The sequence below is a fragment of the Podarcis melisellensis genome (assembly GCF_964234715.1).
Source record: "Podarcis melisellensis genome assembly, chromosome: 3".
NCBI classification, from domain to species: Eukaryota; Metazoa; Chordata; class Lepidosauria; order Squamata; family Lacertidae; genus Podarcis; species Podarcis melisellensis.
Window position 1 is genome coordinate 93,570,503 of NC_138530.1, and position 23,861 is coordinate 93,594,363.

The following is a 23,861-nucleotide window of genomic DNA, read 5'->3' on the forward strand; positions in this document are numbered from 1 at the left end:
ACTAGATTTCCGTGGGAGGTGAATCAGAGCAGGGCCCTGGGCCAAAAGATGTGAAACAAGCCAGAAGTCTGGGCCAAAAGAGCCAATCAAAGAAAAACTAGGAGACAGGGTCAGAGAGTGAGCCAGGGCCACAGAATAACCAAGGATACAGGAATGCAACAGAGCCCAGGAAGAGACCATGTTGCTCAAGCTAGGAGCAGGAAACCCTTCAACCAATGACTAGCCAGTATTGGTGGAGTCACTGCAGGTGTATAGATGGCAGCCCCACCATACTACAGCTACTGCTACTATGGCTGGATCTAGACACATCAAAGAAATGTTTCCGTTAACTGTATCGTAAACTTTGTATGAGAAATCGGGTTTGGCAAAAATGGAACTCCACAGCACCATCTGGTGTCACAGTGTTATAATGCATATACAACACATATCAAGTGCTTTTTCTTTGCCAGTGTAGCTGAGTCCTAAGTTGGTTGTATGGAGGAGCATTCCATTATGTGAGCGCCAGCCTCTGAAATGGTAAAACTGGGACATAGATTTACCACCATATCAGATGAGAATAGCCGGTGGCAGGAAAACAAGTAGAAGGCTCAAGACCGAAAGGTCCTGCTTTAATGAGGTCGCCAGTGCATTTGGAGGATGCCCTCTGCTTTCTACAAATACTTCATATATATGAGGGTTGCTTGTTTCTCATGGCGGGTTTAAAAGTTGCAGGTGGACTCTTGGGAGCTGCACTTGTAACTAAGGACCCGGGAAGACTATTGTATGATACACCCCCCTCTTTTGGAAAGAAGACGAGCTGTTATCTGCAAAGATGTTTTCGGAATTTTGCTATGCATTTGCTTTCTCTCACTGTATGTTTTGAACTTCCTATAAAATAAATGCTCTAATGCTTATGTGTCCCATCTCCCTACATGGGAGGGACATTACATGGACTGAGATGGAAATGACTCATATCAGCTGGATGTTTATAAGGTCTAGTTAACTTTACCTGCTGGCGTCATCTTTCTAAGGCCCCAAATCCCTTTCTCTAGCCCTTGTTTGCTTGCATGTGTGGGTTTCATTTCCTTTGTGGATCAATGCCTGTCAATCAAGTGCAGAAGCCTATAAATCCCCTCAGCCTTTATCCTGTTGGATCAGTGATGGCTAATTCACTCTTGAATGCTATGTAAGCAAGGAATGTAGGGAAATTTCTACTTCATATTAGGGCTGTCCCCCCCCCCCAATACTTCCGAGAAAGTAATAGCACATTAAATTAGGGCAAGAAAATGGGGTGTGTGTGAAGGGTTAAATGCAAGGCTTTCTTTCAGCCGGATCTCGCCGGAACTCAGTTCCGGAACTTCTTTTTCTAGTAAAATAGTACTGATGTCCTCTCTAGTAGGGTACTGAGAGAGTTGCCTATAATGTTCTGCTGTGGGTGCTGTGCAAACAGACGAATATTGCCTGGTGTATCTTTTATACTATAAAATTTATAGCATTAATATCACTAGCTCCAACTAGTGAGGTTTACTGTGAGTACACTTTAGGTCTCACACAACCTATGGGGCTGATAGGCACAATATTCTCTTAAACACACATATATAGGAAAGAACCATGTCATTGGTTCTGCCCGTTCCTGCCTGTTCCTGCATCCAGAAATACCCTTGTGCAAAAAGGAGGAAGGCGTGGCAGGTGTGCACAAATTGGCATCTAGCATTAAGTGCTGTGTTTAAGGTGGTTGCCTGATACAAGCAGACCCAGGAGTTAATCCCTTTGAATTTAATGGAACCTAATAAGAACGACTTCTGAGTAGATATGCACAGGATTGCACTGTGAATAACTCATACTTTATTGTTGGGAGCCATCATGTTGACTTCAGTGATACTACTGTGCAGTAGATCAGTTTAGGCTGCTGATAATGGCACGTTCATGCTCTATAACATTCTCCTATCACTTCACAGTCACACGTGAAATTTCTGCTACAAGTTCCACAGAGGTTGTTTGCTGCAAGAAACAGTTGCTGGTGGTTTCACAGCTCGTACGCTAATAACACAATTATTCTCTCTTTTTTTATTTGGAATGGAGTTTTTCTTCTTCTTTCTAATAAAGAACACCAAATGAAGGAATGCACACAGCCCCATCAAACAATCGTTATTACATTCCAAAACGGAGAAGACACTCTCGTTAACATTCACGTCCATTTGGCAGCCAGCCTCTCCCAAAGGAATTGCTGTGTTGCTTTTCATTATTCGCAAAGTCCTATTGCTGTAAGGTTCTGGAATCTGATATCGTCAGCAGCACCTAGGCGGGTCCCAAACCCCATGCCGTATCTGCTTCCTTTAACTCTGACACATGGCACTCTGCCAGGTACCTTGAGATCCCCTTGTCTCTGTTTGGGAAGCCTTGTTCGCACATCTTGATTCCATCTGTAAGTCTCGAAGAGGTGGAAAGTGTATGTCAAACACATGTGCGTTCCCCACAGCTCTCCTTTATGGGTCATGCACTGAAACACCACCAATTCGATTTCAAGGATCGGCAATTACAAAATGTCTTTTGTGTTTCTAGACCTTAAGAGAAGGGCCACTGCTTGGAAAGCGCACCCGGTGGAGTAGCAACGGACCCCCTCATTCAAGCAGATTTGAGGAACCAATCATGTTTTTATCTTGGAGTTTTGAAGCTTGACAGTGGGGAGGGGAGATCCTAAGCCGAGGGGGGAGAATGAAAGAATTATGCAGAAAGTTAATGACCCTCACCATCGGAGTGACATTCCTGAAGCTGTAGAACATCTTCTGCACAGTCTAAACATTATTCTTATTTGCCTAGACTGAATTCTGAAGTTGGAGCTTCTAAGATCTATGACAGCTTGAAATGAGCTTTGAAGTAACTTACGGCATAGCTAGCATGGTCTGTCCTCGCATTATTGTTGGATAAGCCCGTCCTTCCGTTATTTTAAAAATTGTTTAGCAACAACTGGGGACTTGTGATAGTTTGCATAATCAAGGCATTGGTAGTTTCGGGAACAGATTGAGCATGTTCCTTCCTTCTCTTTCAGTGATGTGGTGGACATGATGCAAGGTTTGTGGATGTTTCTGAGGTGCCTGCCTTGGGCAACGAGGAGACAGTTTGGCAAGGTTGTGACACTTGGTTTTGTTTTTAATTGCACTAGTACCTGTTCTGCCCATTCCACAGACTGTTGAGTTTTTGAAGCGACCAGAGCTTTTGTTCAGGGAGAAATATGACCCGAGGAATGGGTCACTCTGGAAATCCACAATTCTTTGGATCCAGCAGAGCCAAAGCCATTAACACTCTGTTCCAAAACACCCTGTTCAATGGCTTTTCTTGCTATGCTGGGCACACAAGGTGTCTTCATGGCAGTGGAGCTCTCCACACCATTTAAGTGGAATCTACACATGTATTAAAAAATGCTGTGAAAATGTTGTTTTTTTAAGTTTTGAAAAATACATTGAATTTGCCATAGCTCACTGTCGCCATCTAGTGTCACATTTGTATATTGCACTTTACAACACACTTGAAACGTTTTATTTGCACCTGTATAGCTGAGTCTGGTGATGGCTCATCTCTGCCGCATATGAATCTTCTCCAGCAGAACAGATCAGGGGTTAGGATTGCACTGCAATTGTATGAGAGTAATGTATTGATTTGTTTTTATGGTTTAAACCAGTGAACAGATACCAAGAAATAAAAAGGGCACCCACACATGAGCGCCAAGTGAGACTATGGGTGATATATTCAATGTCAGTCATACTCAAGAGTAGACTCAGTAAAACTAATGGGCAAGTTATTGATTTCAGTGGCGCTACTCTGAATATGGCGTACAGTGACTTTTACATCTAGATTTAGCTTTTTTTATTTAAATGGTCCTGCTACAGGCAGATAGTTATTAAATGTAGTTATAATCACAGAACAAATGCATTCATTGGAGACTTCACACCTACAATATCATCTCACTTTGCCCTCATGCTGTATTCTGTTCATTTCCTCACATCTTGCCTTGTGAGGACAGCTGTCCTGAAAAGCAGTGTTTAAATGTTTTATTTAAAAAAAGAATATCCCCCTGAAGACTCAATGCTCCTATTCCACCATTGCCAGCTCATCACTAAACCGTTACATGATTTACCCGTGTTAAGATTTAGGCAGGAGATTTAGGGTTTGTGCCATTTCCTAAACCATATAATTCCATAGACAGATGATTCTAATTAGCAAGTCAGGGTTAATTGCTTAACTGCAAATAAATAAAATAAAAATAATGCAAAGAAACCAGTAATTAACACCTTTCCCAGCATGGATCAGAAGCTAATTAATAAGGGGCAATTCGGGCTGCAATTCTAAACATGTTTTCTGGGGAGTCTCATAGACATGAGTAGGGCTTACTTCTAAGTAAACATGTATAGCAAGGGTCATCCACCTTTTTGGACCAGTGGGTACATTTTGAATTTTGGAAAAGTGTTGCAGGTGCTGGTCACAAAATGGCTGCCATGGAGTTGTGGAATAACACAACATGGCTGACATTGGGCGGCATAACACAAAATGAGAGAGAGTATAGTCAGTGCTGCTTCTCTCCATGATGCCCAGGCATGCCAAAGAAGGCTTTCACAGGTGTCATGGCACCTGTGGGCACCAGGTTGGTAATCTCTAATGTATAGGATTGCACCCTTTGGGTAATTTGTCACTTATCACACAACCACACAGAACAGGAAGCAATAAAATGGGCAAAATCAACAAACCGGAAGCTTTTAATTATAATTGGAAAAAGGACTTTTAGCATGTGGGAATCACCTGTGGGTAAACATTGTAGAAGGATGTTGGGCATGGGGGAAGGAAATAATAGGGCATTATATTAAATACTACTTGGCACCCCTATTCTTCTTTCACTTCCAGCTTATTGAGAAAAATCTTTAGTCTAATCAAATGATGACTATCGGCTCAATTGATTGTTGGACTTAGATCTATATCCTCATGCATTTGTTCTTTGGGTGTGTTTTTTTTACTAAATCAAAAATCATATTTCCACATTTCCCAGTGCCCAAGGCGATCTCCAATGCGCTGCATGCAACGATAATAAAAGCCCGTGTGGTGTTGTGTTTGGAGTGTTACAACTTGGGGTTGCTTCCAGATGACCTGCTTATTGAACAGTCATCTTGATTTGTTTGCGCAAAGCCAGTTACCTCAGCCTAATCTAACCCATAGGCTGCTGTGAGGAGTAACAGGCTGCACACAGTTCCCAGAGCTCCTCTTGAGGAAAAGGTTATAGATAATGTTATCTACTGAGTTGAATAGGATCCAAAATGCAGCAATCTGATTGGTCCTAGAACAACAGGATTCAGAATGCAGCAGCCTGATTGGTCCTAGAACAATAAGCTCCAGAATGCAGCAGTCTGATTGGTCCACAGGAGCCACTCAATCCAACTCCAGGTGGAAGTGAATCCGCGACCTGATTGGCTTACAGGAGAATTGCGGAATCATGTGGTGCCCATTGTGTAAATAATGTATATAAAGCAGACATTCTGGGGGAACTTCCATTCCTCCTCACCACTATGAGCTGAATAAAGAGCATGAAATCCACTCTCGACTCCGAGTATATTTCAGATAAAAATGCGATAATAAACCTATAACATGAATTGAAGCAGCCGCAGCCTTAAATTCAGAATATAAAACCGCAATTGAAGCCACGGACACACCATGCCTTTAAATCAGTTATCATTCCCTGAGAATCCTGATTTACACTTCACAGAGCTACAGCTCCCGGCACCCTTAACAAGCAACAGTTCCCAGGATTCTTTAACTGCATGGTGTAAAAACAGCTTGCAGACTCTTTAATTTCATCCTTGTCTTCTCTCTGTTATATTCCTTCCCAGTCCCCCCTGCAATTCTCCTCACCCTTTTCGAGTTCAGTTTCACAAGGAAAGGTTACTAACCCTTAATGCCTTTGTTCTAGCTGAAATCTGCAGACTTCTGCTATCAAGCAGTAGGTAATGGTCTTTGCTGTCTTGGCATGCTTCTGGAATTCTATTATCAGGCTAAGTAACATTTTTTATTTTTTATTTTAGAATTCAGGAGTGCTCTCTCTAAGTCAGTGCTGCTCCGTGCCAGAACGAAGGTCATTTCAATTTCATGTTATGTCGCACAGTTTTGAAGTGACATGTGTTTAATGATTCCCCCCCCCTCCCTAAATGAACTGTAACAAGTATTGCACTAATGGGCTCTAATGAGATGCCAACAAAGAGCAGGGAGGGGAGAGGAGGGTGAGAAGGAGATGAATCTCTCAAATAATATTAAACTAATATTTTAGCAAAGGAGCTGGCAGAAGAGAGATGAAGGTCTCCATTCTCAAGTTTCAGTCCCTGCAAACAACAACAACACACAGCAGTTTTCTTCCCTTCGTACTTCCTAGTGATCCATGATTTCATGGCTGCCTTTCAGCATTTATAAACTCTGAAATTTTTAAGGCATTGGAATCCATTTACAACCTGGCAGTTATTTCTCTACCCCTGTTTGCCCTGCCTTTCCCAAGACTTGAACTTTGTACTCAGTTGCAAATAAAACATTTTAAGTGTGTTTTAAGTGCAACATACAATGTGACACTAGATGGCGATGGTGAGCCTCATGGAAAATTCAATGTATTTTTAAAAACACTTAAAAAACCCCCCCATTTTCAGAACAGTTTTTATAGGTCCATATAGTTAAAGCTATGGTTTTCCCAGTAGTGATGTATGGAAGTGAGAGCTGGACCATAAAGAAGGCTGACCGCCAAAGAATTGATGCTTTTGAATTATGGTGCTGGAGGAGACTCTTGAGAGTCCCATGGACTGCAAGAAGAGCAAATCTATCCATTCTGAAGGAAATCAGCCCTGAGTGCTCACTGGAAGACAGACCCTGAAGCTGAGGCTCCAATACTTTGGCCACCTCATGAGAAGAGAAGACTCCCTGGAAAAGACCCTGATGTTGGGAAAGATTGATGGCACTAGGAGAAGGGGACAACAGTGGACGAGATGGTTGGACAGTGTTCTTGAAGCTACCAGCATGAGTCTGACCAAAAGGCAGTGGGAGACAGGAGTGCCTGGCATGCTCTGGTCCATGGGGTCACGAAGAGTCGGACACGAGTAAACGACTAAACAACAACAAAAGATTCCACCTGTGTCTCTAAGGGTGTCCCTACACTACCCAAATTTAAATTTATTCGAACATTGATTTCTCTCTCTCTCTCTCTCTCTCTCTCTCTCTCTCTCTCTCTCTCTCTCTCTCGGAACTCTGGGAGCAGTAGTTCTGTGAGGGACATTATGGATCTTTATCAGGTAATTCTCTGCACCCTCACAAAACTACCAGGATTCTTTGTGGATAGCTGTGACAGTTAAGTAGGCAACAACAACAACTCTCATTCTAGAAATGTGTAAAAGTTCTATACATTTGTACAGGTCTGTAAAAGCAATCTAGGGGGGTGACGTCTGCGGGAGGAGAATTAATCACTTTATTCTGCTGCAAAGATCCTGAATTCTCCCCCCCTCACTTTTTTCTTTTTAGAAAAAAAAACAGTTCTGATTGAAATCTGCTTACTTCTTTGACAGAAAACTAATTATAGCTTAAGGCAATAATAGGCCTGTTCCTTCTATTGTTATTCAAGCGCCACTTCCATTATAATACAGTAGACAGTCAGCAGCTCTCCTTTTGAAGAGATGGGTAAAAACTCCACACATATCTGATCTCTTATCTGTCATACTGGAAATTCATGATTTCAAAAGATAAAAAGATTGGAACTGAACTTGGGGCTAAAAATAAGTTGGGAAACGCAAGTGGGCCATCTTTTGTTCATGCCGTGCAGGTTTGCTGAACAGCGAGTATCGCAAAGCGTTGTGAGGGAGGCAGAATATTGACATTTCTGTGACTCTAGTGGACGTTAAGCACTCATTTTTCTGTTAACTGCTTCCAGGAAAAAAAAAATTGCTTGCATCTCCGTTAACCTGGGAAATCGCAGGATGAAGATGGGGATGGTATCCCAGCATGCAGTTCTTTCCTGCCATTTTCACATGTGATGTGTTGGGGCAGAAGCACACGTGTGCATAAAGGGTGGTGATGGTGATATGCCGTGTATCACACCACATCTGCTGGTGTGAGTGAAATTAAGTGTGACATGGGAGCATATTGATCAAAAAGCTACAGTTGCGTAATGCCACAAGTAACGCAGTGTAAAAGGACGTCGAAAACAAAGACAGAAGCAGTAGTACTATAACCAAGAAAACTAACACAATTACGGAAGACAACCATTCATTCCTATTGCAAATCCCTCTTGAAGCCTGTTGTTTTAAAAGATTTTATTAGCACTGCATTATGGAAGCAGGTCAAATATTTATGTTTTTTCCCCATAATATAAGTACGTGGCATAAATATGTGCAAATTCTTATATATTTGTAATAGTCAGTTTATAAAAAAGAATCCCAGCAAATCTCTCTCCACCTCATTTATAGCCCTGTCAGAATCGATGCAGAGAAGGAAATGCATTTGTACAAAAATATTTTTATGGTGCCTGACTTGTTGATGATCACTATCAGTATATGATTTGTCTTGCAATAGACCACTGGTTTCTAACCTTTTTTTGGGCCATGCCCCACCTAAGGATCTCTAAAATCCTGATGCCCCTCTGTGACACATAATTCTTATTTTTCAAAAAGTGAGCTCATATTCACGTGGAGGAAGCCCAAGAGGCCATTAGCTTGGTCTAACTCATTCTCGAATTGCCCCCCTTAAAAATCAAACTGCCCCCCTGTGGGGTGTGTGCCCCATGTTGGGAACCACGGCAATAGACATATTTCATTCACAGATTCAGTTGAGTTGTTCTTCATAAACAATTTCCTGTGCCTTTAAAACATGTTTTTGCAGTTCGTAGATGCATTTCTTCCTCCTATCAAGCAGGTTCATTTAATGTAAAATAACATTTTATATGTTGAACTTTCTCTCTCTCTCTCTCTCTCTCTCTCTCTCTCTCTCTCTCTCTCTCACACACACACACACACACACACACACGCCTCCTCCCCCCAGTATTACATCAGCTTGCTGAAGACCTAATTTACTTCATAATTTCTGAGTTGATAACCAAAGCATAGATGAGATGGCTTTGCATCCCTAATAAGAGTTATCATAATGTATTGAGGATGAATCATTGCTCTTCTATTGTTGTTCATTTCTAATTAGATGCTGTATATCGCCCTTGGTTTAAATGCGCAGTTCCCTGTGGAATCTCATGCCCCAGATTGAGAGCATATTTGGTCTAATCCAGCTCCCTTTGAAATCTATGAGTGGAAAACCACACGATCAGCTTGCAGAGCCGGCATGCCATAGAAAGAGAGGCAGATGCTACAGGAATAAAAGGGTGAGTGTGTTATTTGTTCTGTTTGCTTTATGGAGGAAGAGTTTCTGCTTAGTATTCCAAGAGGTTTGAACAGGTTAGAAGTCATGCTCTGGGTGGGTGTCTGTCACCACTGAAAATAGCTGTGGCATCTCTAGGGAGTCTACACTGCTATGCCACTTCTGTGCTAAAAGGAAACAAACACAACTTTTCCTGAAGAAGTTCACAGTGCCACTTCAGTCTGAATTTCTGCTTTATTAATCCTTAAAGGTGCAACAGCTTGTTCAATCCTAAACCAAGCCTTGAAATTAATGGTGGTGATGATATGACAATATCTACCAAACTCACTCTCCAGGGATATAACAGAAGTCCAAATTTGCCAAACGGATCACTTGTTGAAATAAAACACAAGGCCCACAGAGCAGTTGTATAAAGATTAAATGCCTTTTAAAAAGTGATTTTGGCTGCATATAAAATCTCCACAGGTAAGTGTTTGCTCGTGACCAGTGCATCACTCACATCAGACACTTTCTGATTTTGCACTTCTCTGAATTTTGCACTGCAGTTCTCCGGACAAGCAATGTTTGAAAGAATGCACACACTAGGGGAGAGATGCACAGAAAAGCATCTGTTAGTGAAAATGATATGCACAATGCACTATATAAGGGAAAACTGATTTGCAAAAATATGCGTGTCATGGTCAATTTGCACTAAAACACTGATGAAATGTCATGAAATGAAAAAAAAAAAGAAAACAGTGACTGATGTGAAAATGTGGACAACTGAATTTAAGACTGGAAAAATGAGAAACCGAGAGAAACAAAAATTTACAGATTCACCCATCCCTAGTGGAGACGGATTCTAGGAAGGATATCATTTCCTGAGGCCTAGCAGAATGGTAGAACACCTGCTTTGAATGCAGAATGTCCCAGTTTCATTCCCCAACATCTCCAGGTAGGAGGAGAGATCCCTGCCTGAAACTCTGTAGAGCCTCTGTCAGTTAGTATTCAGGATTTCGTTCATGCCAATCAAACCCCAGCCTTTTCATAGTCTTCCCACTCAAAGTCACTCAGCATCCAGCCATCACTGCACATACTGTATGGTCCTTCTCAGGGATATCTCTACATCTACATCTGTACCTTGCTATGCAGATGTGACAGAATCTACATTATGGCAAATTATTCACCCCTTTTGGTTTCACTTTAAGTGATAAAGTGTGCCAGGCATTTTTATAATCCCATGTAACTTGGAAGATATATTGGGGTGGTAGTGGCAGAGGAGCTGTAAGCAACGCCTACATGGTGCATGTGATCAGTGCCGGATTTACATTTAAGCTAAACAAGCTATAGCTTAGGGCCCCACTCTCTGGGGGCCCCCAAAAAAATTAAAGGGAAAAACACACCTGGATGTACATTTCCAAAATATAAGATAAAAAAACAAATAAAATAAAACCTACGTATAGCAACAGTGTTTTGTGTTGTGTGGGCTGCTCTGATGTTAATAATGGGCCCCGCCTCCTAGCCTGCTCCCTAAAATATCACTGGTTTGCTCATTTCTATATATAGGATGCCTACATTCTGCATGTGCAAATGGCTTTAGATACCTATTAGGTCCATAAATTACCATATAGCATATATTCAACACAAAAAACAGTGACAATTGGTTGTTGACAAAGGACAGCTAGACATATAAAGGGCTCCATTACCTTCAGTAGCTTAGGGCCTCATCAAACCTAAATCCAGCCCTGCGTGTGATATATACATCAGCGGTGTTACAATGCCCAAACGCAGAATCTGGAATGAGCCATTTCTGACACAGAAGTCTAGATAAGCAAAACAAACAAACAAACAAAACCCCAGTGTATTCCCATCACCATAGCTGAGAGAACAAAATTCCCGAATAAAGATTTTGTAAGTGAAATGGAATGCCGAGTATGGAATCCTGCTTTTCTATTGGATAGCCCTTCTGGAGCACGTATGGTAGGCCCTGAGATCAGGATAAGGGTCAGATCCAAGCCATTGCTCAATTAAAGCCTTTCAGCCTGTTTGTCAGGGCGCCTGAATTTTCTTCTAAAACAATTTCAGACTGTAAGGATTACCATTTTTAGAGATTAGCTGGACTATCTTTTTCATGTGTCAATTAAATGCGGGAAGGAGTAAGGGAAATCCTTCGTTCAGCTCCCTGCCCCTGGCCCCACTCATTCATGTTGAAGAATGCAGAATACCGCTATTTTAATGTATGAATGGTGGTGGTGGTGGTGGTGGTGGGAGGCTAAAGACCTCTATTGAGTAAAGAATTTGCTTCTTGATATATATGGGTACTGTACCCAGCTCCTTAGCTTTTCAGTTCTAGTCTTTTGAAACCGACATGAGAGGAGATTCCATCATGGTACAAGCCATGTACATAGGTTTCCTGAGGTGCTTCCAGTCTGTTGCTATTTGAGAGCTGGGTTGCGCAATTAAAGTTGATTTGGTGCTTTGGAGCAACAAAGCCACTCCCCGCCAACTCCCTTTTTGTGATTAGGAAGGCAAAGGGCCTTCTCGGTGGTGGCGCCCGTCCTGTTGAACGCCGTCCCATCAGAGGTCAGGGAAATAAACAACTATCTGACTTTTAGAAGACATCTGAAGGCGGCCCTGTTTAGGGAAGTTTTTAATGTTTGATGTTTTCATGTTTTTGTTGTTGTTGATGTTTTCATGTTTTTAATATTCTGTTGGGAGCCACCCAGAGTGGCTGGGGGAACCCAGCCAGATGGGTGGAGTAGTAGTAGTAATAATAATAATAATAATAATAATAATAATAATAATAATAATTGCACTTGGAAGTGCAGGGTAATGCTTGATGCAACATTGTATAATTCCCCCAGTGCAAACAAATAAAAAGGAATAGCTAAATAGCTAACACTGTCTAACCTCTGTGCAAACTTTGTGCAAACAAATCAGGACGAATGCTCAACAAACTTGATTATATGCTGTTGAATGCGTACACACAATACACACACCTAATGCCACTTTGGAAGGCCTAAGCATTCCTTCGCTGCTGGAAGAGCAGGGAAATGGGGACTTTTCCACTTGGGGTGCAGACTTCAGTTTCCACAACAACAACAAAATCCTTCGTCTCTCCTCTCCTGCTGTTCCCAACACTTCTTCCAAATGTATTCCAGAGGGTTGGGGGACCCTCCAGAGCAGATTTTGGGGGAGCTCAAGGAGAAGAAGGGGTATCGCCATTTTGTGAGTGGAACTCTGCTCATGGAGCATGGGATATAACCCTTAGCATTTAGGTCTTAGTCCGTAAGAAGGTGAATATAGGTTAGCCTGGCCAAGTCCATCATGAAGCCTGCCCTAGGCTCCTGTACTGCTCTGGGCTCCTGTGGAATGATGAGTGGCCTGTGAATTTAATACCAGTAGCAATAATAAATACACATTCTTGCCCATTGATCCTGTGTGTGAGGAATGCTCCTAAACTATCAGCAGTTGGGTGGGCAAATGCTTGGTTCCAAAGCAGGTAGAAATTTCTCAGGAGCCTAGCAACTATCTATTGCGTTACACAATACAGAAAAGGGTTGGATAGGGTCAGTAGATTGGTATCTCTCCCGCCCCACACTTCTCTTACACACCTTGCAGGTAAAACCTGTTTAATAGGACCAAGGAAATGGAAAGATACAGGGTCAAATACCAGCATTTAAAGGCATCAAGGCCAAAGCAGGTATCTCAGCTAGTTGCAGATCGCAAACTCTCTGCATGTGATATTTTGAAATACGGCCACTTTTGTTCAAAATAGTTACCTTATCAGTAAAATAATATGTTTGTTTTTCCCTCTCTTTTGTTAGGTAACTCAAAGGCCCAACCTCACGTGTCTGAGAGTAGGCAGAGCTACAAAATACAAGTTTACATATTTAATTTAACATTCCTTTTCCTGTTTTTCTTTTTAAGAAAAGAAACCTGACATGGATGCAAAATCGAGGTCTGAATTCCCCAGTGGGAATAATGAGAGGGAATGCTGGGAGAGAAGAATGCAATTGTATTAGGCTCCGTCACAATGGGAGGTAAGCCCCGACCATTTATAAAAGGTAAATGCTGGCAGAACACAGGGGTTCTGGAGCACCACACTGCAGGTGTGATTTATGAGTGTAGGGACCGGCTATAAATCAACCCCTTTTGTTTTAAATGGTACTGTTTTGACGCAGTAGATCAATTTACATGCAGGGGGAAAGATGGAAAGGGAGGGGAAAGAGCACAGTACATTCAACCCAGAGAACATTAGCGAATCATATTTACAATCAGCGGCAAATTTTCACAGCATGTATTCTGTTGAAGCACGGTGTAATGAGTGCTTCGACAATTTCGGGATTGACCTCTACCAGTCCAATCCCACGCATGCTTACTCAAAAGTAAACCCTATTGAGTTCCATGTGGCTTACTCCAAAGGAAATGCATATCAAACTGCAGCTGTAATGAAATTCGGTACATTTCAAAATGGCCTCCCTTCTGGAATCTGCAGGGAAGTTTACGTACTTGGTAGAATCACGAGATAAATATTTTCCCTGCGCCATTTTGGATTGTAGGTCAGGGATTGCATGTTTGAACTAAAACAAAAGACTACAGTGGTACCTCGGGTTAAGTACTTAATTCGTTCCGGAGGTCCGTTCTTAACCTGAAACTGTTCTTAACCTGAAGCACCACTATAGCTAATGGGGCCTCCCGCCACTGCTGCACCTCCAGAGCACGATTTCTGTTCTCATCCTGAAGCAAAGTTCTTAAGCTGAGGTACTATTTCTGGGTTAGCGGAGCCCGTAACCTGAAGCGTATGTAAGAGCTAAAACTATCATATGTGAGAGAAGGCTTATCCCCAAAATGATTGTTTAAATGTACACAGCAGGGTTATTTTCCCCATTAGGGAGCATTCAAAGCCAGATTCAGAGATGCAAAGTCTCACGCTCACCATCAAATTGTACCAAATATAGTGATTTGTGATGAAAAGGTCTGGAGATCCATGATGTGAAGGCAGAGCTGTGGTTGTTGTGTCGCCTCCTCTGTGCCCACTATGCTTGCCTGCTGTCCTGTTACCAGTGTCGAAGTAAGATTCAACTTCTAGTCTTGTTGCTCCATAGCATGTCATGAGAATTCATAAATTTCAGTTTCTCTCAGTTTCTAGTTTTTCTAATTGTACGCTCAGTTCTCCACATGTCCACATGTGAGTTTTTTAAAATAAAAATGTCCTCATGTACACTCACCAGTATTTTAGAGCAAATTTATTTCAATATATACATTTTCTATGCAATTGGGACTAATATACACTTTTTTTGCAAAGCAATTTCCCCTGATACAATGCATTTCTGTATGTCATTTTCACTAATAAGTGCATTTTATGCACAATTTCCCCTCTAGTATATGCATTTTTGTACACATAGCTACGTTGGAGAACCACATTGCAAAACTTGGAAAAGTGCAAATTCTGAAGGATGGCTCTTTCGGTTCACATATCGTTTCAGAAAATGTGAATTAGGCAGGTCTGTATTTAAATGCAAATGGAACCCCATTTCTCACTGATCCCTTTCCCCCCACCTCAAATCAATGATGCACTTGGTCTCTTTTTGGCTCAGAGCACAGAACCAAAGGTTTTGTCTCTGTTATCTTGATTTGCCCCCCTAGCTGAGCCAGTAGGCTTTGCAATTTATTTGCATCAATTTTTTGGGGGGGGGCGGGGCGGGCTCACAAAGTTTTGCTGTGACGTGCACCACAGGGCCACTGCATGTTTCACTAGGACAACAGGAGAGCTCTAGATAATCCCCATGCCATATTGTCATTTTCTATAAAAAATGCGCTGAATTCTCAGCAGTGGTGGCCTTCCTGTGTGGTTGGTTGGCTCAGTTAAAGGGTGTGCTGGTAGGAGCCTGCTTAGCCAAAAGTTGCAAGCTGTGAATTTCCTTAAAAAAAAACACAACCACCAACCAAACTCAAACCCCCACACACTGCTGGTTGATGTTGTGATTTCTTTTAGGGTGTCTCTGCACAATTATTAGTATCCTTTTTTATTTGAGTCCTGAAAATGCCATAGATGAGGATGCACAAAAAAAGACTATCAAAGCTCCATCAGGTTTGGAGGAAAATACAGAGGCAGATAGAACAAGGTCACAGCAGAGTTCCATCGCCACTTAAAGGATCTTAGCTGACAGGCTAAGAAGGTCTTTCCGGCTCAGACCTTGAAGAGCCACTATTGGCTAGAGCACACCAGCCTTCCCCTGCCTTGTACATTGCTAGTGGTTGGGGACGAAGAGAGTTGGTGATAGGCAGAGATGCCAGCTTTTCCAGACAACCGATTGGGCCCGACGTCCTGGTGTTATGTGTGCAACGTCATACAATACCCTGAGGTCACACAATGTCCTGACATTGCACACACGAGGTTGTATGGACCCAGAGGGAGGAGCTGAACGCCCTCTGAACATTAGGGGGGTTTGCCCCCCTAAAAAAACACTGGGGGGCCCAAAGTGCCTTGGCTCCCAGGAGCCAGTGCCTATGGATCAGGGGTCAGCAAGCTTTTTCAGCAGGGGGGCAGTTCACTGTCCCTCACACCTTGTGGGAGGCTGGACTATATTTTGAAAATAATTATAATAATTGAACAAATTCCTATGCCCCACAAATAACCCAGAGATGAATTTTAAATAAAAGCACACATTCTATTCATGTAAAAAACACCAGGCAGGCCCCAGAGATGCATTCTAAATAAAAGGACACATTCTACTCATGTAAAAACATGCTGATTCCCGGACCGTTCGTGGGCCAAATTTAGAAGGCGATTGGGCCGGCTCCGGCTCCCAGGCCTTAGTTTGCTTACCCATGGCCTATGGTGACAGGCCATTTGGAGTGGTGTTGGGGGAAAGCAAGGGTGGCTACCCCAAGCTTCACACACATACAAGGCTATCTTCCAGGGCAGCGGGTGATCAGTGCAGATATAGCTCCAGGAGCTGGATTTAATTTCAGTGCTCCGAGTTAATCCCAGACTCCATTGATTGGACTGCTGTCTTGAGCAGTCAGATCTTATTGACCTGTTGCTTGATCTACAGATTGGTTGAGTAACAAAATGTACAAAGTTAAGACCTACCAACCCTACCCTGTAAATTTTGCTCAACGTATTTCTGTACAGTATATACCAATAAAAAACAGCTTCTGAACCAAATGAGGAAATACAAATGTTTTAGCATAACAAGAACCACCTGCCTTCAGGCCATTCATAATTTTATAAGTTTCTATCATGTCACCTCTTATTTGCCTCTTCTCTAAACTCAAAAGTCCAAAGCGCTGCAACAATTCTTCATCGGGGAGTCGCGCCATCCCTTTTGGTTGCCCTTTTCTGAAGCTTTTCCTGCTCTACAATATCTGTTTTGAGGTAAGGTGTCCAGAGCAGTACACAGTATTCCGTAGATTTGTATAGCGGCATTATGATATTGGCAGTTTTGTTTTTCAATTCCCGACCTAATAATGTCTAGCATGCGATTTGTCTTTCTCACAGCTGCCGCCCACTGGGTCGACGTCTCCATTAAGCTGTTTGCTATGACCCCAAGGTCTTGTTCATGATCAGTCAATGCCAGTTGAGTGAACATGTGAAATTAAGATTTTTGTTGTTGTTGCCCCAACATCACTTTACACTTGTTTACATTGAATTGCATTCTCCACTCTTCTGCTCATTCTCTCAGTTTGGCGGGGTCCTTTAAGAGCTCTTCACAATCCCTTTTTGTTCTAACCACCTTGAACAAGCAAACCTGGCAACCTCGCTGTCTACCCCAACTCCAGATCATTTATGAACAAGCTCAAAAGCACAGACCCCAATACCGATCCTTAGGGGTCTTTTTAATGACAGAAGAGACTGCCACTTAACATCCTAATGCAAGTAACACTTTCAGTTGCCAAATACATTTTGACCATACGGTCTTCCTCAGTGGCACATATTGATAGGTAAATTACATCCGTATGGTCGAAATGTATTTGGCAATTGGAAGTGTTGTTTATATGCATTAGGCTGTTAAGATACACAATTATATGTAGCTCAGAGTAAAACTTGACGTTTCTGAAGATCCTGCCTTTTTATTTATTTTATTGTATTTTGTTGATTTATGAAATTTGTGTACCGCCCTTCACCCATAAATCTCAGGGTGGTTCACAACATAAAAATACGACCTTAGAAACACAAAATGCATAATAAAAAATAATAACAAAGCAAACCAATTGAAATATACTCTGAGTCGAGAGTGGATTTCATGCTCTTTATTCAGCTCATAGTGGTGAGGAGGAATAGAAGTTCCCCCAGAATGTCTGCTTTATATACAGTTACAGATAGGTAGCCGTGTTGGTCTGCCATAGTCAAAACAAAACAAAATTCCTTCCAGTAGCACCTTAAAGACCAACTAAGTTAGTTCTTGGTATGAGCTTTCGTGTGCATGCCCACTTCTTCAGATATCTGAAGAAGTGTGCATGCACACGAAAGCTCATACCAAGAACTAACTTAGTTGGTCTTTAAGGTGCTACTGGAAGGAATTTTTTTTGTTTTGCTTTATATACATTATTTACACAATGGGCCCCACGTGATTGGCTAATTCCGGGATTCTCCTGTAGGCCAATCACGTTGCGGATTCATTTCCACGTGGAGCTGGATTGGGTGGCTCTTGTTGACCAATTAGACCGCTGCGCTCTGAATCCTATTGTTCTAGGACCAATCAGACTCTGCATTTTGGATCCTATTCAACTCAGTACATAACACCAATAATCCCACAACACTTTTAAAAGGGTATTGGATGTTAATCAGCCAAAGTCCTGGTTGAAGAGGAATGATTTCGCCTGCCACCTAAAGGTGCATAATGAAGGCACCAGATGAACTTTCCTGGGGAGAGCATTCCATAAACAGGGAAGCACCACAGAAAAGGCCCGTTCTTGTGTTGCCACCTTCTGGACCACTCATGGATGAGGCACACGGAGAAGGCCTCAGATGATGATCTCACAGGTCCCCCACCTCTGCTGAGGGGAAAAGGTGCTGAAAGCCTAAAGCTTAGCAGAAAGTGATCTGACCATGACAAGGGGCTGATCCCCCACTTTCAGATCACGCTGTTCCCACCCAGCTGAGAAAACAAAGTCCAGAGTATGACCTGCCACATATTGTTTTGGAAAATGCAAATTATGCATGTCTGCCTTTAAATGCAAATTGAATAGATGGTAACCCACATTCCTACTTCCCAGTGCATTTTCCTGGCCCAGTGTGGTGTAGTGGTTAAGAGCGGTAGTCTTGTAATCTGGGGAACCGGGTTCGTGTCTCCGCTCTTCCACATGCAGCTGCTGGGTGACTTTGGGCCAGTCACACTTCTTTGAAGTCTCTCAGCCCCACTCACCTCACAGAGTGTTGTGGGGGAGGAAGGGAAAGAAGAATGTTAGCCGCTTTGAGACTCCTTAAAGGGAGTGAAAGGCGGGATATCAGATCCAAACTCTTCTTCTTTCCTGATCTTTTGATCCAATAAGCAGGATTTTTCTTTTTGCACAGGACTGTGAAATCCACTATAATTGTACAACCTGAATTTGTCGCTATGTGATTGAATCCCAAGCAAAAATAGTAGTGGCCTAGAAGCATTCTTAGTTTTTGACCATCTTAAAAGGTCCCACTGGGTTCAGTGATGCTTAGCTAAGATGGTATTCCAAAAAAGTCTCTCTCTCTGTGTGTGTTTGTTTGTGTGTTTGTTCATGCTTAAAGAAATCCAGACTTTTCTTAGCAACTTAGTAATGTTATTGCCCATATACTTTAGTTCACCAACAAGAAGGGGGAAATGTCCTCTGACATGTTGTAGGCACTTTTAAGATACTGGACTTGGAACATACTAAACACTCCAATTCAAAACGTCGATTGCCAAGAATTGAGAAGCATCAAAAACGCTGCAGTCGAAGCATACACTGGAACACAGTCCAATATATTGAAATAGTTGATCTCTCCACGATGCTACTTGCTCACAAATAGTCCAGTTGGTGGTAAGATGTGTACTTGCTTCATACAGCCAAAAGTAAGGGGAAATCCATCTGCTTGTATTTGAAATCAGCTCTCTAACCTGCTGTTGGTCAAACCCCACCCAGATGGTGCTACTCAGACGTATGCGCTCAAAAGATAATCTACGTTAAAGTTGTGGGTGTCTATTTTTATTTTTCATCTTGGTTAAATACCATGCAGCCAACGTACCCAACCTGCTCTACTCAGAAATCGTGACCAAAAAAAAGAAAGGAAGAAAGAGAGATTAACTGGGAGTGGTAGAAACTGCGCCTTTCTGCAGCTAAACATATACAGCGGTACCTCGGGTTAAGTACTTAATTTGTTCTGGAGGTCTGTACTTAACCTGAAACTGTTCTTAGCCTGAAGCACCACTTTAACTAATGGGGCCTCCTGCTGCTGCTGCCGCACTGCCGGAGCACGATTTCTGTTCTCATCCTGAAGCAAAGTTCTTAACCCGAGGTACTATTTCTGGGTTAGCGGAGTCTGTAACCTGAAGCGTCTGTAACCTGAAGCATATGTAACCTGAGATACCACTGTACTATCTGGTGAGAGCAGGGGGGTGGGATCTGTAGCCCTCCAGACTCCCATCGGTTTTGCAGATGGGTTGTAGCTCAGTGGTAGCACATTTGCCTTGTATTCAGAAGGTCGCAGGTTCAATTCCTGGCGTTTCCATGTAGGGCCAGGAGAGATTCCTGCCTGGAACCCAGGAGAGTGTAGACAATACTGGATTAAATGGACCAGCAGCCTCACTTGGTATAAGGCAACTTCCTGGCCCCAGCCAGCCATGCCAATGGTAAGGGACAGAGGAGCCAACTCCTAGGGGCCAAGGTCCCTTTGGTTCCCTGAATAAAATATTTGAGGGGACTGGGCCCCCCAAATTGATGGGCATTGCCATTCAAATTGTGTGCATGCACCGTGTCATGTGATCAGTTATGCAGGGCAGGGCTTACCTAGGCCCTCCCCAATAGTTGATTCAAGTTGGCACCCCTGGGAAGGGTTAATGAAAGTTGTAGTCTAGGTAGGGCTGCCATATTCCCCAAAGTGAAAATCCAGACTAAGTTGTTGAGCTGGCAGCCACAGGTCTCCTCATCCCTGAAGTAGAGGATTCGAGCATCTCCCTGCCCTGAAAACAATGAGGAAAAATGCTCATGACGAAAAATGATAAAACTATTTATCAACATTTGATCAATAAAATGCTAAGTAAAAGCAATGATAATTTTTTAAAAAAATGATATATATATTTTTTTAAAAAATTCATTCTGTGCTCACTTATCGGGGAATAACAGTACAACCTTTTAAAGGTAAGTGCTATTTTATATATGTTTACTCAGAAGTAAGTTCTGTTTTAGTCAATCTAGCTCACTCCCAGGTAAGTGTGCATTGCAACCTGTCATGTTGGCAGGACTTCCCTCCAAGTAAAAGATTCATCACACTGGCCTGCAGATGGACAAATATTACAACCAGAGCGAAGTAAATAAACTTCATTGCACATAGCCAAAGGCCTTTGCAAAAAAGAAGGGGAAAAAAGAAGAAGTATGTTCATACATACATAGTGGGGGAGGTGATTTTTTTCATGTAATCCAGGGCAGGCTGACGCAGATATGTGCCATCTAAATTATGAATTAAGCACGGGCCTTGATACTACACATAAATTATTGGCATGATTACCCTGAAAGCCTTTGCAAGAACACACTGATATTTAAAAAGCAAAAGTCAAATCTCCCCCCCCCCCAGTTTATGGTGCCAAAATGCTGCCACTAACTTGTACCGTTTACCTTTAAGAGAAGAGGGTTCTGCAGCGGGCATTTAGCTAGATCTGTACACCTACACGCTGCAGATGGTTTAGTTTTATAAGAGATGAAACTGCATTTGGTGGAACTGATTAAATATAAAAACACCACCATCTGCCATTTATTCTAATATAAAATGGTTTGGGCAGATGCTGACATCTTTCTAGATGATTGATTCATCTCTGACAAGTGAAGATTCTCAGAGGACTCCAGCTGCCCACTGCTCACACAATACCCGTTTTACAAGACGGAACGCCAATCAGAGCTGTTTGATTTGGATGAAGCAGGTGAATGAAGGGCACTTTAATAAACCAGCAGTGTCTGGGCTGCTCTCTCTCTGTGTTTCCCCCCCTCCTTCACTCCTGGCCCACATTTCACTGGGATGCTGTTTTACACAAATAGTACTAAAGCACAGCTATCCCAGCACAGCGATTAGGGCAAAAAGAGCCAGGTTTTGGCACAGGCTGCTCCACTTTCCTCCTCTGCGTGGAAAATTGTCGGAGTCCTTCTACATAGGCAGCTCGCTTTTAACGTTACATTTTTTTTGGTGAGTGTTAAGTTTACATCAGGTTTCTGTTTAAAAAGCCTGCCTCGTTATTTATTAAGTATGACACTGGTGGCTTTGTAATAACTTGAGTAACAGATGTAGGCATTCTTTGTTTTAATAAGATCTGGATGCTCTTGACTGCTGCTTGATGCATGGGCCTCAGTACTGCACACTTGTATTATCCACCCCTGTCATTCAGCCTGGACACTGAGATCCAGCTCTGAGGGCCTTCCGGCGGTTCCCTCACTGTGACAAGTGAAGCTACAGGGAACCAGGCAGAGGGCCTTCTCGGTAGTGGCACCCACCCTGTGGAATGCCCTCCCATCAGGTGTCAAGGAGATGAGCAACCCTATAACCTTCAGAAGATGTCTGAAGGCAGTCCTGTATAGGGAAGCCTTTTAAGGTTTCATGTTTTACAGTGGTACCTCGGGTTACAGACGCTTCAGGTTACAGATGCTTCAGGTTACAGACTCTGCTAACCCAGAAATATTACCTCAGGTTAAGAACTTTGCTTCAGGAGGAAAACAGAAATTATGTGGCGGTGGCAGCGGGAGGCCCCATTAGCTAAAGTGGTACCTCAGGTTAAGAACAGTTTGAGGTTAAGAACGGACCTCCAGAATGAATTAAGTTCTTAACCCGAGGTACCAATGTATTATGTTTTTATATATGCTGGAAGCTACCCAGAGTGGCGGGGGCAGCCTAGTCAGATGGACGGGATACAAATTTATCATCATCATCATTGTGTTTCTTGAGTTATTAACAGAGCCGTAGAAAAACTCACCCCAATTCTCGCACTATTTATTAATTTTATTCAGCTATATCCAGCCTTTGCTTTGAGGATCTCAAGGTACATGCCCCCTTTTTATTCTCACCACAACCTTGTCAAGGTGGGTAAAGGAAAGAGATAGTGACTGGGCCCATATCACCAGAGAGCTGGGATGGGGGAGAAATTGGATTCAGTTTGCCTTCCAAGGCAAACTTGCCTTATTTCCTCTTTTTGGAAACAAGACATAAACCAAAATAGACATCCTTCAGAATTTGCACTTCTCCAAATTCTGCAATGCAGATCTGCAGATCTCCAGACAAGTAATATGTAAAAAATATAAAAAATGCATATACGCTCGCATGAAATGTGTGTAAAAAATGTAAATATTTGGAGAAAAATGGCAAAAACATGGGTATTAGGCAAAATTGCATTTGTGCATATTAGGAGAAAGTCATGCTAACATGCTGATGGATTCTTATGCGGACTGTCTAAAAAAAAGAAGCTGCTGCAAATTGATGTGGATGTGTAGAAAACCGAACTTAAGATTTGAAAGAAAAACCAAAGTGACAAGATTCACACTTCCCTTCCAGAGAGCTTTATGGCTAAGTGGGAACTGGAAGCTAGCTCTTGCCAGTCCTAACCCAACACTCGGACATCTAATGTGGTGTGATGGGTTATTCTCCTTTAATCCAGAAGTTTGTGTTGATGGTGAATATACAAACATTTAAAGGATGATATTGCTGTCAGTACCTTGCATTAAAGGTAAGTTCATGCAATCAGCTTTTACAGACAAAATCTTACCATGGGGTGATCATGAAATTAATTTTTACATACTCTTTATTTTCACAGAATCATAGAGTCGTAGAATTGTAGAGCTGGAAGGATTTGTTCCTGTAGATGTGGTGGAGCAAAAAAACAACAACAACCTCTCAAAACACACTTGACACATTTTAAAGGAGTCCTTTCACACTTCACAACATGGGAATGTGGCTAATGGGAATGTGGTGCAAATTATTATTTTTTTTTTTATTAAATGTCTATACCGCCCTTCACCCAAGGATCACAGGGCAGTTCATCATATAAAATGAATCAGCTGAACCAATCTGGTTCCTGCCTGTGTGTTTGCACTGCCTCACGCCTTGTCCTCATGGTATCAGCAACTATTCACCCGCCAGGAGGTCAGGTAAGTGCCTCCGTCCCACCAACCTGTCTGCTGCTAGCTGTGGTGTCATCCCAGAAATTCTGTTGCTTGTTACACTGTAGTATTTTTTGACACGGCTGGTGGTAACTAAAATGTTTTGCTGTAGATGAGTTCCCCAAATCAACCATGAATGCAAAAAGAACCGCAGTGCCGTAAAACAAACGACAAGAGCCATACTAAGAAATTGCATTTTCCTGCAGCAGTGC

At 42.4% G+C, this 23,861-nt stretch overlaps 1 long non-coding RNA gene across 3 annotated transcripts in view; it reads left to right on the top strand.

Moving 5' to 3' along the window:
• The window catches only part of LOC309367308, a 48,178-nt gene extending 24,725 nt beyond the window's left edge, over positions 1-23,453 (top strand). The window contains exons 4-6 of one of the 3 annotated variants that reach the window (XR_014167016.1): positions 9,181-9,358; positions 13,264-13,376; positions 23,304-23,453. This is a non-coding gene — a long non-coding RNA (uncharacterized lncRNA). Of the gene's footprint in view, positions 1-9,180; positions 9,359-13,263; positions 13,377-14,718; positions 14,804-16,840; positions 17,649-23,303 lie in introns of those variants that run through there. The other 2 variants (XR_014167017.1, XR_014167018.1) reach the window with 2 other exon arrangements.
• The last annotated feature ends 408 nt before the right edge of the window (positions 23,454-23,861 follow it).